Source organism: Vombatus ursinus, unplaced genomic scaffold (genome assembly GCF_900497805.2).
Source record: "Vombatus ursinus unplaced genomic scaffold, bare-nosed wombat genome assembly UNPS02010219.1, whole genome shotgun sequence".
Taxonomy (NCBI): Eukaryota; Metazoa; Chordata; class Mammalia; order Diprotodontia; family Vombatidae; genus Vombatus; species Vombatus ursinus.
Window position 1 is genome coordinate 7,757,954 of NW_020949997.1, and position 15,233 is coordinate 7,773,186.

The window sequence follows — 15,233 nt, forward strand, 5'->3', positions numbered from 1 at the left end:
ACAAAAATTCTGCACTCAAAATTCTCATTCTCTTTTAAAACATTCCAGAGCAGCATTTTATGGTTCCACATTCTCCTCAAATTCCTCATGGCCCTCTGTTTCATTGAGAGTTGGCTTTTTAAACTTTTTTTTCTTTCAGTATATATTCATAGATTCCTGAACTCATTTATTAGATTTGGAGATTATATTTCCTTCTGTTGTTAATGTGTTCCCTGTTGGTTTACCTAATTATGGTCAAGGTGTTTGAATTTTCTTCTTTCTGAAATTTTTGTTGCTTTCAGTCTTCCTCCACCTCCATATTTTCTTTATCACTCACTTCCTGACTCCCTCCCCTCTGATTATGGTTTCATTGGGGGTTAGATCTCAATTTCTCAGCTTCCTCCCATAATGGGCATTTCATGGTGCATTATCCTAGGGTTCTGCCCTGAATGACTTTTGGGTAGTCAGAACTGGCCCCAGCTTGATGCTGTTCTCTTTCCTGCAGGTGCAGTGGAGTGCTGCACAGATCCCTACATGTATAGTGTTCTGTCCTGGTGACCTGCCCCATTCTTTCTGTTCCTTGGTTCTCTGGTCCAGCACCAACAATTCGGAGCCTGCTTTCCCTGGCATTCATGCTTCCAGGTTGCAGCCCCTGGCAGACTTTTGTTCCTAACAGCCAAGCTGGCTATTGAGGCTTGAACAAACAGGCATGCATGACATAATGAAGAGTGAAATGAGCAGAACCAAAAGAACATTGTATATAGCAACAGCAATATTGTTTTAAAAATAACTTCGAGTGACTAAGTCATTTTCGCTATTATAAACACCCAAATGAACTACAAAGTATGAAAGAAGATGCTATCTGCATCCAGAGAAAGAATTGATAAATAGAAGTATGTATAGAATAGTTTTACATATATATATATATATTTATATATATATACACATACACACACACACACACATATATATATGCATACACACATATTTGTGTCTAATGGTAGTCATCTCTGGGGGAGAAATGGAAGAAAATTTTTTAAAAAACTAAAAATTAACAAAAAGAACATTACATGATAACTTTATTACATATTTAAAGGGAATAGCAAGTTGTACATAATAGATTTGCAATTTTATGTGAAATCATTTTTTCCTTCTATTCTACTACATTATGGAAATGCTTGTTTAATTTCTTAAATTTAGAAAAAAAATTTAATTCTAAAGAAAAAGAAAAGAACAAACTTCTACAAATCTGGAGCTCAGTTCTCTCCAGCACTGGAAAGAGAAAGGGGTGGGTCAAGGGTGTAAAAGTGAGTTTTGATGTAAGCCTGTATCATGTCCTTGGGTCCATTAATGCAGCCTTACTCCTGGTGGGAGGTGGGGAAAGGGTGCTGAATGAGGTCAGGGTCACTGAGTGAACTGGGTTTTGGAGGCTTTTTTTAAACCTTCTTTTGGATTCTGAATGTCCTAGATCACAGAATCACTAAAGTTGGTTTATCTTTGGCATGTAATTTCTGTTCTGGAGAAGAATGAAAGACTACGAGGAATCAGAGAAAATGTCCAGTCCACCATCTTATTATTTGACTCAAAAGTTCTCCATATATTTATTTTTAACAGAAAGCCAGTTAAACATTTATCAGCATGCTCCTGGTACCACCCCACTTTGTGTGAGACAGTGATATGTAAACAGTAGGTAACCCAACACATTTTCACTACTTGCTTCCTTAAGTCCAGGAAGCTAAGAGTCAGATTAGTTGTGATAATTAGATTGTAAGAATTATGGCTTTCCTATATGATTTATGGCTACAATGTCTTTTGAATATAGTACCTGATGCCATTTGTTCTCTGAAGTAAGTAGAAACAATATGACCATCCCCACTTTACAGACGAGGAAGTAGAGACCAATGGAGGTGATAGAACTTTTAGATGGATCACACAGTGGTGGAACTATTTCTTATTTATTTGAAAAGAACTACCCTCTCTGATGCCTTTCAAATGGTATCCTCAGTTTTTATCCCTAATTTTCCTGACTTGAATTATATTTAGGAAGGGAAAGGGAAAGGGAAAAGGGAAAGAGAAAGAAAAAAGAAAGAGAAGGAAAGGGGCAAAGGGGGAAAGGGACATGTACTCTTTGAGTCTTCGATAAAAATTGAATGATGGTGAAGATTGATGACCAAGATAGTTTCCATCTTCAAAATGATTAATTTTGTTTTAAAACCTCATTGCTATGCCACAAAGGAAAAAACAAAACATAATCCTGCATTCAGTTGTTCATCTTGCATTGCCAATTTCCCAGCAATATCAACCATAAACCCCAACCCAGAACTAAATCTTACATGTAAACCCACCCAGCTACCTTTCTACATGTGTCAGACACCTGTTGGGTTGTGATACAGTATCAGAGGTGCAATATTATAACCATGGCATGATTTCCAAGTTATCTGAGTTCCTTTCAAATGTTCCAGTGAGCACAGGTGACAGCCCTAAACCAAATCCCCCAACAGGCTAAGCTCGGAAATGTATTCCTTTGGCGTAGCCAACCTAGATTGAGCACTGAAAATATGCTTATTCCATGTTTCATAGAGCTCCCTGGCATTGGGGATCCCACAGCTGCTCTGCATGTGGAAGAGAAATGTCATCTGAGGAGCTCAAGGACACTTGCACATCACTGGCAAATGTTATGAGTGATTTCTGGGCATAAAGAGCTTGCATGGCTTTCTTTTGGGGGCTAGGCTTTAATTCACATCTTTAAGTTCTGCGGTTGCATGATTGACAGCAAACAAACTGTTAGGAAGGGGAGAGGGAGCAGGTTTGTGCTTTTTCACAGAGAGACACATAAACTTGAACTGTGGCTCCAGCAAACGAGAATTACTCTTAACGAACTGTCAAGCAAATACTGGCTGATATACAATTTGGCAGACACCACAGACCAGGCTACAACTACCCAAGGCTGCAGCAATATGACACTAGAGAATTTTTTTTTTATTAGTTGAATAATGAACTGCTGAGTGAAGAGCAGAGAGCTATTGCCCAGTATCCCAGTGTGTGCGCATGCATGGGTGCACACAGGCACATGGGCCCACAGACAAATAGACATTAGAGCTCTACTATATCTATGTGCACATCTGTTCTATTGTCTGCTCAAGCCTCCTTGAAAGTTAGTCAGATTAGGCTGGAGAGAGCTGCAGAAAGCACATAGCTTCAGTTCAATTATAGCTCAGTTCAAGAGAGCTCAGTCCCTAATGTCGCATGGCCCCTGCCCAGTGGTTTCCTCTCCCTGAGGTTCTTCATAGTAAGGGGCCCAGTATGGCCCTTTGGCAAAAGTAATGGGGAAAAGGAAGCTGAATGGGAAGAAGCAGGGGCTCCAGAAATTATCTAAGTGATACTTCCTAGGTACTTTCTTTTACTCTGATTGATGAATACAAGAGGAAACATGCCTGATGGCCAATGGAAGGTTGGGGAGGGGGGAGGGTGAGAAGTACAACTTCTAGAACTCACACAAAGTTGTCCTTTATTATAAATATACAAGGCAGCACAGTGGATAGAGATCTAGATCAGAAATCAAATCTGCCCTTATACACCTACTATCTGTGTGACCCTGGGCAAGTCACTTGACCTCTGTTTCAGTCTGCTCAACTGTAAAAATGGGGATAATAAAACCATCCAACTCTCAGTGTTGTTTTAAGGATCAAACGAGCTAATCGTAAACTGTTTAGTATAGTGCCTAGCAAAGAGTAGGGGCTTAATAAATGCTTGTTTCTTTCCTTCCTGGATTTCCTCACAGTAGTAAATTCCTGTTGTGAGAACTCCACTGACGTGGCAAATTCTAAGGCTGTTTGAGGTGAAGAGAGATTACATGATTTATCTAGAGAAACACAGCCAATAAATGTTCAAGGTGGAATTCAAACCCAAATCTTCCTGGTTTCTAGTATCCTATCCATTAGGCCATGCTGCCTCTTCTTAAAAGAAGAAAAGAAAAAACAGGAAAGGAAAAAAAGGAAGGAAGGAAGAAAAAGAAAGAGAGAAGGAAGGAAAGAAAGAAGGAAGAAGAAAGGGGAAGAAAGGAAGAGAATAAGAGGGAATCAGGTTAAAAAATCAATTTCAAAAGTAGAAGAACAGAGAGCTGCCACTAGGTGAAAGTTTATATGATAAAAATACCTCAGAGATTTAGTGGGCAGCAAATAAGTTAACAGAATGACAGGGCAGCCAGCAAAAGCTAACATGTTTTTGTTATATCAAGAGCTGAAGTGTCTGAAACAAAAGTGGCCACAGTTCCACTTTATTTTGTACTGGTCAGATCACTTCTGGTATACTGTGCTCAGTTCTGGGCTCTAGATTTTAGGACAGACATTGAAATGCCTGGAACCTGAGGAAGAGAAGACTTGGGGGATGGAGGGAGGGAGAAGAGGCTGTTTGCTAGTGTTAGAAGGCTTGCCATGTGGAAAGAAGATTGACTTGTGGAAATTGCAAAGGAACCAATTTAGGCTTGATGCTGCCCAGAACCATTCGAGCTGTCCACAAGTGGGATGGGCTGCCTTGGAAGGCAGTGGGTCTCCCATCAGTGGGGATTTTCAAGCAGATAATGGATGACTACTTGTTGGGTATGTTATACTGGGGATTGCTTTTGGTATATGGGTTGGATAAGATTAAATGGCTGCTAAGATTCTTTTCAACTCTGAAATTCTATGATTCCATGACAATTAAAATGGATTTGTGGGTGAGGGAGACAATAAATTCAAGGCAAATAGATATCTGAGGTTCACCAAAAATAGACTCATACATTGATGCATATGAGACAGAACTGTGTTGTTGATTTCTTTACCACCTCCTGGCTGGAGATATTTCAGGGATTCCTATAAATTGTTAACTCCATTCAGACTTTGGGCAATGGGCCAGTGGTTTAGTGACTCTCTCCCAGGAGTTTGGAGGATTGACTTTGAGCCAAGTTTACATCTGCTCATCTCTTCCTTTTGTCAGTGTAGTATAGTGGAAAAATACAGGTATGAGAGGGAGTCATCAAGCTTTGTGATCTTGGACAAGTCTCTTTCACTTTCTGTGATTGTCTCCCAATCTAAAATATGAGGAGATTGTCTGTCTAGATGATTTCTGAGGTTTCTTCTAGTTGTAACACCATAATCTGAAATCACGTCTGTGTGTTTAATTACAATATCATTTATTACTATTCCAAGATAACATATTAAAAAAGAACATATCAATAAATGAGACTATTCGAACTAAATGAACTATTTAAAGAGAACATACAACCTTAAAAAGAAGTTTCTATAAAAGGCATTAGTATTTAAATATAGCCACAAATTCACATCAATGGGGAGAGCACAAAAAAGGTAACTCAGGTAGAAATAATATTTTCCTCCAAAATAAAAGGGGGGTCATGGACATTCAGCAACTCCAACCTACAAGAAGGCTACAGGGTGGAAGGGGGTGTGAAGGTCTGACTAGATGGAAAGTCTAAGTCTGTAACACTCAGACCAGGCAATTGTTTTTCTCCTGGAGGCTGAAATCATGGGCAAGATGCCAACAGCTACATTAGGATAAGAAATGTAATCTGTTTATAATAAGTTTGCAAAATATGTCTTGCTGGTACAGTAAGTGTGCAGTATAGCATAAAGCCCTGTGTATGACAGTAGGGTTCAGCTGCTGGAGCTGAGGCTGCCTGCTCAGGGCTAATGGAGCAGGAGTTAATGCACTGTGATTAAATAAAATTCACCCATTGTCCTGCTTTGGGAGCCATCTCTAGCTACTGCAATTGGACCTGCTCTCAATATAGCAAAACAACCTGGACTGAAGTCAGAAGACCTGGGGTAGAATTCTGTTTTGAGTCATGCTAACTGAATGTTGTCAATCAGTTGTTCAGTCTTATCCGACTCTTTGTGACCTTATAGACCTCAGCACAAAAGGCCTTTCTATCCTCTATCTCCCAAAGTCTGTCTAAGCTCATGTTGTTTCCATGACACCATCTATCCATCTCATCCTCTGCCATCCCCCTCTCTTTTTGCCTTCAATCTTTCCCAACATCAGTCTTTTCCAATCAATCTTGTCTTCTCATTATGTGGCCAAAGCATTTAAGGTTCAGCTTTGGTATCTGACCTTCCAGCCTGAATCAATTTCTTTAAGTATTGACCAATTTGATCTCCTTGCTGTCCAAGGGACTTTCAAAATTCTTCTCCAGAACCAACTGCAAGACCTTGGACAAATCATTTAATCTCTCCAGACCTCAGCTTCCTCATCTATAATAGGAGGGCTCTATGCTGTCTACAATCCTATGGCTCCGGGTGAATAGGATCACATATCTAGAGTTGTAAGGGATCTTACAAGTCATCTCCCCATTTGGCAGATGAGGAAACTGAGGCCCAGAGAGCTTAAGAACTTATGCAAAGTCACACTTTTAGTGAGTGGCAGGGATGGTATTTGAACCTGGGTTCTAAAAATAAACCAGCACATATCCCTCTGTAACAGGAGTTCTTAACCTGGGATCCGTGAACTTGGATGGAGAAAAAAAAAAATGACATCTTTATTTTCACTAACTTCTAAGTAAATTGGAGTACTTCCTTCACTTCTTTTTTTTAAATGATGCTAAGAAGGGGTACCCAGGTTTCACCAGAGTGCCGGGTAGATCCATGTCACAAAAGCTGAGAACCCCTATACTGTACTGCTGTGGGAAGCTAGGTGGTACAGTAGATAGAGTGCCAGGCCTGGAGGCAGGAAGACCTGAGTTCAAATCTGGCCTCAAACACTGAGTAGCTGTGTGACCCTGGGTAAGTCACTTAACCCTGTTTGCCTCAGTTTCCTCATCTGTAAAATGAACTAGAGAAGGAAATGGCAAACCACTCTAATATCTTTGTCAAGAAAACCCCAAAGTGGGTCACGAAGAATAGGAGGTGACAGAAATGACTGAATAACAATTGCACCATTCCCAAAGTTGCTGATTTGACTGAAAAGAATGATTCAGGTTCTATTTCTAGCTTATCTACACTTATCAGAATTATGGCACAGTCAAACCCAAATTAGATACCTTGTCCTAAGGCCAAACTTACTTTAGCTATCTTAATGCCTTAATCTAAAAGATTATTACCTATACAAACTTTAGTAAACTTTAATAGTTTGTTATTGTTTTTATCAGAAATACTACCTAATAGTTCCATGCACTTTAATTACTTCTTAAAAATCCTTACATGTTTGATCACTGTATTTTACAAAGGTGAAAAGTGAGATATAATCACTCAGTGAAGATATAGTCAAAACTAGTACCCAGGTTGGAAGACATTGTAGGGGTTCCCTTCCCCCAAGGCCTCTGCCCTACTCTGTGAAGATTACAGTAATAATAGGGAAGTATCTACAGGCCCAGGAAGCAACTTTCTGGAAAGTTCACATCATTTCTTGATACCCAAGAAAGAATATTGGCACTGAATGAAATTTGTCAGAGTTAAGTGAGGATTTCTATGGCTGAGGAGCTTGGATTAAACTGCTCTATTTTTTTATTTTAATTTAAGATTTAATGATCTTAAAGACAGGTGGAGTAGGATAGTGGACAGGGCACTAGATTTTGAGCCAAGAAGACATGAGTTCATATCCTGCCCCAAATGTATTTCATCTGTGTGACCCTAGACCAATCATTTAACCTCTCTGTGTCTCAAATGTCCTCATCCATTAAATGAACAGGTTTGACTTCATGGTTCCTAAGGTCCCTTCCAGCTCTACATCCAGTATCCAAGGAAGAGAAACACTTATCCAGCCATTAGAACAACTACTGTTGTTGCTCCTATGCCTTGCATTGCATTTCTAACTACTAGACTCTGGCTTTGTCCATTATCAAACCCTCAGTTTATACCCCAGCTCCATACTGGATCTCTGGTGTCCAAGTTCCCACCTGCCCTATAGCCCAGTTCCTTCAGAATCAGGTCAGTTTGCTGCTCTTACTGGTATCCAGCAAAGACAGGTAGCCTGGTCCAGATCACAGGTCTCATCCAGGACCTTCTTCCCTTTTGCTGCTAGTCCAATCTATATCAAATTCCTGCCTAGCAAGACTTCAGTCTACTGCCAATTCCCAGAGTCCCCTAATGCTGTGTTCCTTCCATATGTTGGGACACTCAACCTCCATTATACTGACTGCCTACCTGCCTAGATTTCTGCTGGTTGCCTACCATACTCACTCTGATGCCCCAGTCTCCTTTCTAGGCCCAGCTGGTAGGCCTTCCTTAGGTAGTTTACTCTACCCCAGACAGTCAATCTAGTCTCTTGCTGCCATTCATCCCCGTATGGTCCATCCCCAGTACTAACAGACCCTCACTTACCCACTTATCCTCCTTCCTTGACCATAACTTAACATTTAAAAGAAAATTAAGAGTCTTATACCCTAGAATATTTTCTTCATTTTAAATATTGTAGAGTATAAGATTAACTTTTCTCAAAGGTTTTGTTGAAATTAAAACCTTTCCAACTTGGAAACATGTTTAAATTCTGATCTATCAAATAAGCATGTCAGAAATGTCCTGCTGCTTCCCTATTAACTGCCAAGGAAAAGTCTTCCTCATGACTTTGGGGGCTGGAGTTATACCTGACCATCTTTTTTTTTTTTTTCAACCCATGCTTGCTCATACCTAACTTCAAACTAGTGCCTAACTCCAACTTACTGGCAAACTTTTTAAAAGTAACACCTTTGCTTCTGTTTCAAGGCAACAGGACTACTGGTGTTTATCTTTCCCTTCCCTAATCCATCCTTCCCACCGCTGACAAAATAATCTGCCTAAAACACAAGCCCAATCATGTCACTCCTCTGTTCAAGAAGCTATGTTGGCTCCCATTGCCTCCTGGACAAAATACAAATTCCACAGGTGCCATGTAATGTCCTTCATGATGGGATTCTATTATACTCCTCCAAATTTATTAAGCATTGCTTCCCTTCATTTCATCTATGTTCCAGTTAAATTGACTTACCTTTAAATGTTTCCCAAAATGAGCATTTCCAATCCTGCTACTCTGTCTTGGCACAGGCTGTTTCCTCCCCCTGCTCTCTCCACCCACCCCCCACAATCAAGAATATATATACTATCCTTACTTCTGCCTTTGAGAAGCTTTGGTTTTCTGCAAGGCTCAGCTCATGTGCCACATCTGATAACCCTGTAAGTATTAGCATTCTCATTTCTCTCTAGATAACTCTGCATCTACTTATCAGCTTTCATGTTCTAGTTCTTCAGTATAAGGTAAGCTCCCCAAGGGCAAGAATGAGTTTGTTTATTTGTTTCATCTCTGTATCTCCGGCACCTTTCACAGAGTAACCGAAGCTTGATAAATGTTTGTTGGATTCAACTGGATTCTAGAATTAGATTAAAAGAAAAAAAACAAACAAACAACCCAAAACCCAGCAGAGAAGTGAGAAAGACATGTCTCAGTTTTAAACACACATTCTCTTTCCTTTGACCTTGTTACAAAATCTCTTCTTCCAAATCCTTTCGGTATGAATTGAAGTCAACTCAATGTCAACAACGTCACAACGAGTGGTACATTTTAACTTACATTTTCTTTAAAATTTCACCTGGCATAGCAAAGCTAACATTATAAGCCATAATTGTTTATGATATAACACCTCCTCCCATCTTCCTTAATCCTAAAAATTTTGAAGGACCAGAGCTGTGATTTCACAGGTACTAGGACTCCTAAGGAGTAAGCTCCCTTTAATTCAGGTTCAGCAAACATTAAGTGCCTACTACAAGAACTGTGCCAAGTTCTATGGATACAAAGAAAGACAAAGGATAGTCTTTGCCCTGAAGGAGCTCACAATCTAATGGGGTCAGCACGCTCTCTGCAATTTACTGTATTAGAGCAGTGAGGGGTTAAGTGACTTGTCCAGGGTCACACAGTCATTATGGGTCAAAGGCTGAACTTGAACTCTTCTTCCTGATTTTAAAGTCATTTCTCCATCTATCATGCCACAATATATTCTAAATTATTCTAATTTAAAATAGATGATTTTAACATGTGCAAAACTGTCTGGTTTTTCATCTTTTTTTTTTGCTATTATTGAATTTATTAGAATACATGTTTTAAGGGAAAAAAATTCTGGCTATGCCTATGCTTCTTCCCCTGCCCTATTCTGAGAGGGGCTCTGAGATAATTCACCAACTCCACCTTTCCATCACTTTGATGCTATTTCCTATGGGAGAAACATCACAAGAGGGAGAGAGGGTGGTAGTAGAAGACAGAGACAAAAATAAAAGTGTTAGTATCTAAAAGTTACATGCTTTCACAGAGAAAAGAAAAAAAAAGTCTGTCTGACTGAGTAGACAAACCAATAGGGAAACAGGCTCATGGGGCACTCGCCTGATCTCGTTTCTCTCTCCTATCAGTTGCTGGTACAGGAAACCTTTTCATTAAAGTTCATTTCTATGAATCTATTCACTCATAATAAAGTGGTTGCTCCAGCCCTTATTTACCTACAGCCTCTCAGAGGCTGTGATTCCAGACACAATGGGGAACACTGTGTTTTTCAGAACACCAGTGCTTTTTTTTTTTTCCCATAGAAAACAAAAGTCAGCAGATGCCTAAGGCTTCAGGAGGAGGGTGAGGGAGAACAGGAAACCTTCACAGAACCAAACTCAAGGTGGAAGGGGAATGGACATTCCCCTAAGCAGCTTGGCAGGCTGAAGGCCTTTGGCACTTGGAAGACATTGGCTGTGAGACACAGGGAAAGTGAAATGAGCAAGAGAGAGTAACTAGTCCATAGCAAGGGTTATTAACCTGGGGTCTGTGGACAGGTTTCAGGAGGTTTGTGAGGCTGGATGGTGGGGAAGGATTGATCTTTATTGCAATATAACTGGTTTTCTTTTTGTCCTATGTATTTAATTTTACACATTTAAAAACATTATTCAAAGAAGGGGTCCATTAGACTGCCAAAGAAGTTCCTGACCCAAAAAGGGAAGGGAATAGAATGAAATAAGCATTTGTAGTGTCTACTGTGTACCAAGCACCATGTTAAGTACTTTTACAAATATTATCTCATTTGAGTCTCACAACAACCCTGCAAGGTACGGTTATTAATCCCATTTTACAGTAGGAAAACTGAGACAACTAGCTTAAGTGACTAGCCCAGGGTCATATATTTAGTAAGTGTCTGAGGCCAGATTTGAACTCAGGTTCTCCTGACTCCAGGCCTAGTTTTCTAGCCACTCTGTCACCTAGGTGATTCTAATCCCATAAAAGGTAAGCACCTGTGCTATGGGAAAGAACTGGGGTGTGAGTGTCAGTATTCCTGGGGTATATGTTAGCCTCCAAGAGGAAAAACTACTGAATAACTGTTAGTGGTTTCCCTTAACTGGGCTTCTGAGTATATATGATAATTAATAATACCTTTTTAGAAAGTTGTTTGATGTTACAATGGATACTGCTTCCCTCTCGGCCTTGGTTTCCTCACCTGGAGATGGAGGGAAGTAGAATAGATCAGAGATGTCAAACCTGTGGCCAAGGGCACATGCTGTCTACAATACTTCTGATTGCTGCAAGCACCAGATTAGCAATATAATTGGGAAATGTTTAACAAATATAAAGAAAAATACCATATTATGTAGAAAATGTCAATATGTGGTTTTCAAAACAATAGCTACTTCCAGGAATCCTCATGTATGATTTAGCGGCCCTCATTTCTATTTGAGTTTAATACTACCGAACTAAGATGGTTTCTAAGGTCCCCTCAAGTCATTGAAAAAGGAACCTTAATTGTAAAATCTGGAAATAAAAGGAGCTATATATTATTATTAACATGATATTAAAAAGCACATTTTCCCAAATATCTTTGGAGGTCAACAAGTTGCCCCACTTTCAAAAATAGTGGGTCCTCTTCTCTCCTACACTCTCTCATAGTCTTCATCTCAGAGTCTTCACCTCTACGCAGATCACGTCCTCACATACATCTCCAGACCACGTCTTTCTCCTGAGTTCTAGCTGTCTGTCTTTGGTTACCCAATACATATTTCAGCCTGGCTAACTCCACCTTATTTCAAACTCAAGATGTTCAAAACTGAACATATTATCTTTTCTGCAAAACAGCCCCTTTGCCAACTTCTCTATTTCTATAAGAGGGTACTATCATCTTTCTAGTCATCCAGGTTTTGCAACCCTGGTGTTATTCTTGACTTCTCACTCTCCTTCATCACATATATCCAATTAGTTGCCAAAACTTGCTATTTCTCCCCCCACCCTTTCCCATAAGATCTCTTGTGTTCATTCCCTTCTCTCTGCTTACATACTCTCAACCCTAGTTCAAGCCCCCTTCACCTCTCACTTAGACCAAGTATTAAACATAACCCACAGGCCAATTCAAGACTCTTGAGTGCAGCCCAACCAGATTAAGATGTAATTGGGAAAATATTTAACAAAATGAATAAAAGTATAATAGAAATATAAAATAATGTTAATATGTGGTTTTCTAAGTCAATATGCTCCTATAGGAATCCTTCTGTTGGGTTCAGTGGCCTCCATTCCTATTTGAGTCTGCCACCGCTGGCTTAGATTACTGAAAAAGCCTCCTAATTTGGTCTCCTTGCCTCTCGTCTCTCCTTTCCAATCCGTTTTCCACAAAGCTGCCCAGAGTGATTTTCCTAAAGTGCAGATTTCTTGTTCAATAAATTCCACTGGTCCCCTATTGATTCTGTTGTTGTTACTCAGTCATTCAGTCATGTCCAAATCTCCACGACTCCATGGTGCTGGAGTGGTTTGCCATTTCCTTCTCCAGTGTGTCCCCATTTTACAGATGAGGAATTGAGGCAATGGGAATTGTCTATTGACTCCAGGGCCAAATAAAATCTTCTCAGTTTAACTTATAAAGTCTTTCACAATCTGACCTCATCCTATTTTTCCAATCTTATTATGCATAACCCCTTCCTACAATGTACAGTTGAGGCAAGCCGACCTTCTTGCTGTTTCTTATACGTGACACTCCATAATGTCTCATCTGTGAGCCTTTGTACCAGATGTACCCCATGCTTGGAATGCAGTCCCACCTCATCTCAACCTTTCAGAATGCCTTGTTTCCCTTAAAACTCTGTTTAGGAGAAGCCTTCTACTCAGGGCTTCTCAAACTTTTTCCACTAGTGACTCCTTTTCAGGTTTTGGCAACATTCATTGGCATTGCATGTCTTCAGAGCATGCACAGAGCAAAACAGGCATACTGTGTGTTGAGAACCAAGGCTGCAGTGAAGTTGTGCAATGCAACATGGGAAAGCACTGCTAGGAAACACCTCGGGTTCATTACATGTTTGATTTTTAATTAATTTTTGGTTGTTGCGCATTCGGAGACCTTTCACTGTAGTCACATTTTAAGGGGTTGCAACCCGCAGTTTAAGAAGCATAGTATAAAGCCTTTCTTGGTCTCTCAAGCTGCCCATACTCTACTCCTCCAAAATAATTACTTTATAGTTATTTTATATATGTAACTCTAGACTCAAGCCTATTTGCCCAGGAGCTCTTCCCATAGGTAGAGAATGATTAATCAATTCTCTGTGCCTCCATAAGGGGCAGAATTGTCAAGAACTTAGAAGAAAAGAGACCATATTTTATGAAGACTGTACTTATTTATGCATGTCTCCCTCGGTAGAATGCAAGCTCTTAGAAGGTAAGGACCATTTTATTTTTGTCTTTTTATACCAGCACTTCAAACACTGCCTAGCACAGAGTAGGTCCTAAATAAGTACTTGTTGGTTAATTTATTGATATTCCCTCCTGGGATTAATATGAATTCTGGGCAAATAAATGATGATACAAATCTTTTGCAGAAAGTGTTAAATATAGCTGAATACTTTTGCTAACCACATGAGATCACAGAATTAGAGAAAAGGACCTTTAAAGATTGTTTAATTCATCTCTCTCTCTCTGTCTTTGTCTCATTCTTTCTCTCCCCCCCCCCATCCGAGGATAAGAGAGATGAAATGACTCCATTAAGGCCACATGTGATTAGAGCCAAGATTTGAATCAAGGTCTTCTAGACTCCAGAACCAATACATTTCCCACTATACCATACTGAAGCTGAATTCAATAAACAAACTTCCTCTCTTTTTAAAATTAAGTTTGGCATGTCCTTCTTTGTGGGATAGAGAAGGTATTGCTATGGGAGGCAGAGGTATCTACTCATAACCTTATTGTACCTGCCCTTGCTTACCAGTCACACTTTCCATAAAACCAGTCTGTAGGCCAAGAGACTGCGGACAGCATCCCTACTCTGACAAAAGGGTATGTGTCTATTTCTTTTTAACTCAATTGTGAATCTCTACTTATTTGTCATGGAAGGAACAGGTGGCACAGGCAAGGGTTGGGGTGCCTAATGGATTGATATAATGACTCTGGAGCCAGAGGGTGAGGTGCCTGAAAGTCTGGTCTGATTCCTCTGAAATGGCTTCCTTCATGTGACTATATGGTCCTGTTTCAAGAAAATAAGGTTGTGATGATTACTTTCTGTAAGAGCTAATTAACTATTTTCCCACATGCATCTGGAGTCCTTCTGCAAAGTGTTACTGTTCCTAGGCACCATTGTAATACTGGGTGTTCACAGTTGACCTAGGAGCCAGAGGTATGGTTTAGGATAAAAAGGAAAGGTCCTGTCATGTAGAATGGGAGAGAGAGGTAAGGAAAGAGGAGGCAAGGAGAGAGGACCAGAGTTGGGGCAAGAAGGAAAGAAGGTTGTAGAAAGGCCAAGAGAGTAAAAGATGGGAGAACAGTAGTAAAAAGGTGATACACATGGCTACAGGCAGGCAGGGAGTGGGAGGCATTGGCTATGGAGAATTATGAAAGCCCATTTAACACAAGAAGGAAGTTGGAGAGTGGAGAAGGCTCCACCTCTGCAAGCTCCCCAGTTTGATCTGCAGTCAATTGTGGGGGGGGGGGGGCAGAGAAGAGCCCAGAATGGCTTCTAAGGGCCCCAGGGCAGAGAAGTTCAGGAGGCCTCACTGGCTAGCTATACATCCCTGAGTAATAGGAAGCTGCCTGGATACTTGGATTTCTCTACACTTTGAATGGGACAATCTCCAGAAAAGCACATTTTTCCTTCCCATTGGTTTGCATTTATTGGTTGAGTTAACAGGTACACTGGGCTTTATTATGCAATTGCTGTGTTCCTGAAAGGATGAAAGTAAGCTGAATTACAGTAAACTGAATCTTATTTTAAATACACTAGGGAAGTTGTGCATTTTGCTGTGCAAATACGGTTTAAGGGAGCTTCCTATGAATCCTTCTATAAAAGCAAAATCATGCTT

At 40.1% G+C, this 15,233-nt stretch overlaps 1 long non-coding RNA gene across 5 annotated transcripts in view; it reads right to left on the reverse strand.

The window, feature by feature from the left end:
• The window catches only part of LOC114037096, an 813,500-nt gene that overhangs the window by 301,082 nt on the left and 497,185 nt on the right, over positions 1–15,233 (reverse strand). For 4 of the 5 annotated variants that reach the window (XR_003568412.1, XR_003568416.1, XR_003568413.1 and 1 more), the window contains one exon: positions 11,341–11,404. The exons of the other annotated variant lie outside the window; for it this stretch is intronic. This is a non-coding gene — a long non-coding RNA (uncharacterized LOC114037096). The remainder of the gene's footprint in view (positions 1–11,340; positions 11,405–15,233) is intronic. 5 annotated transcript variants of the gene reach the window in all.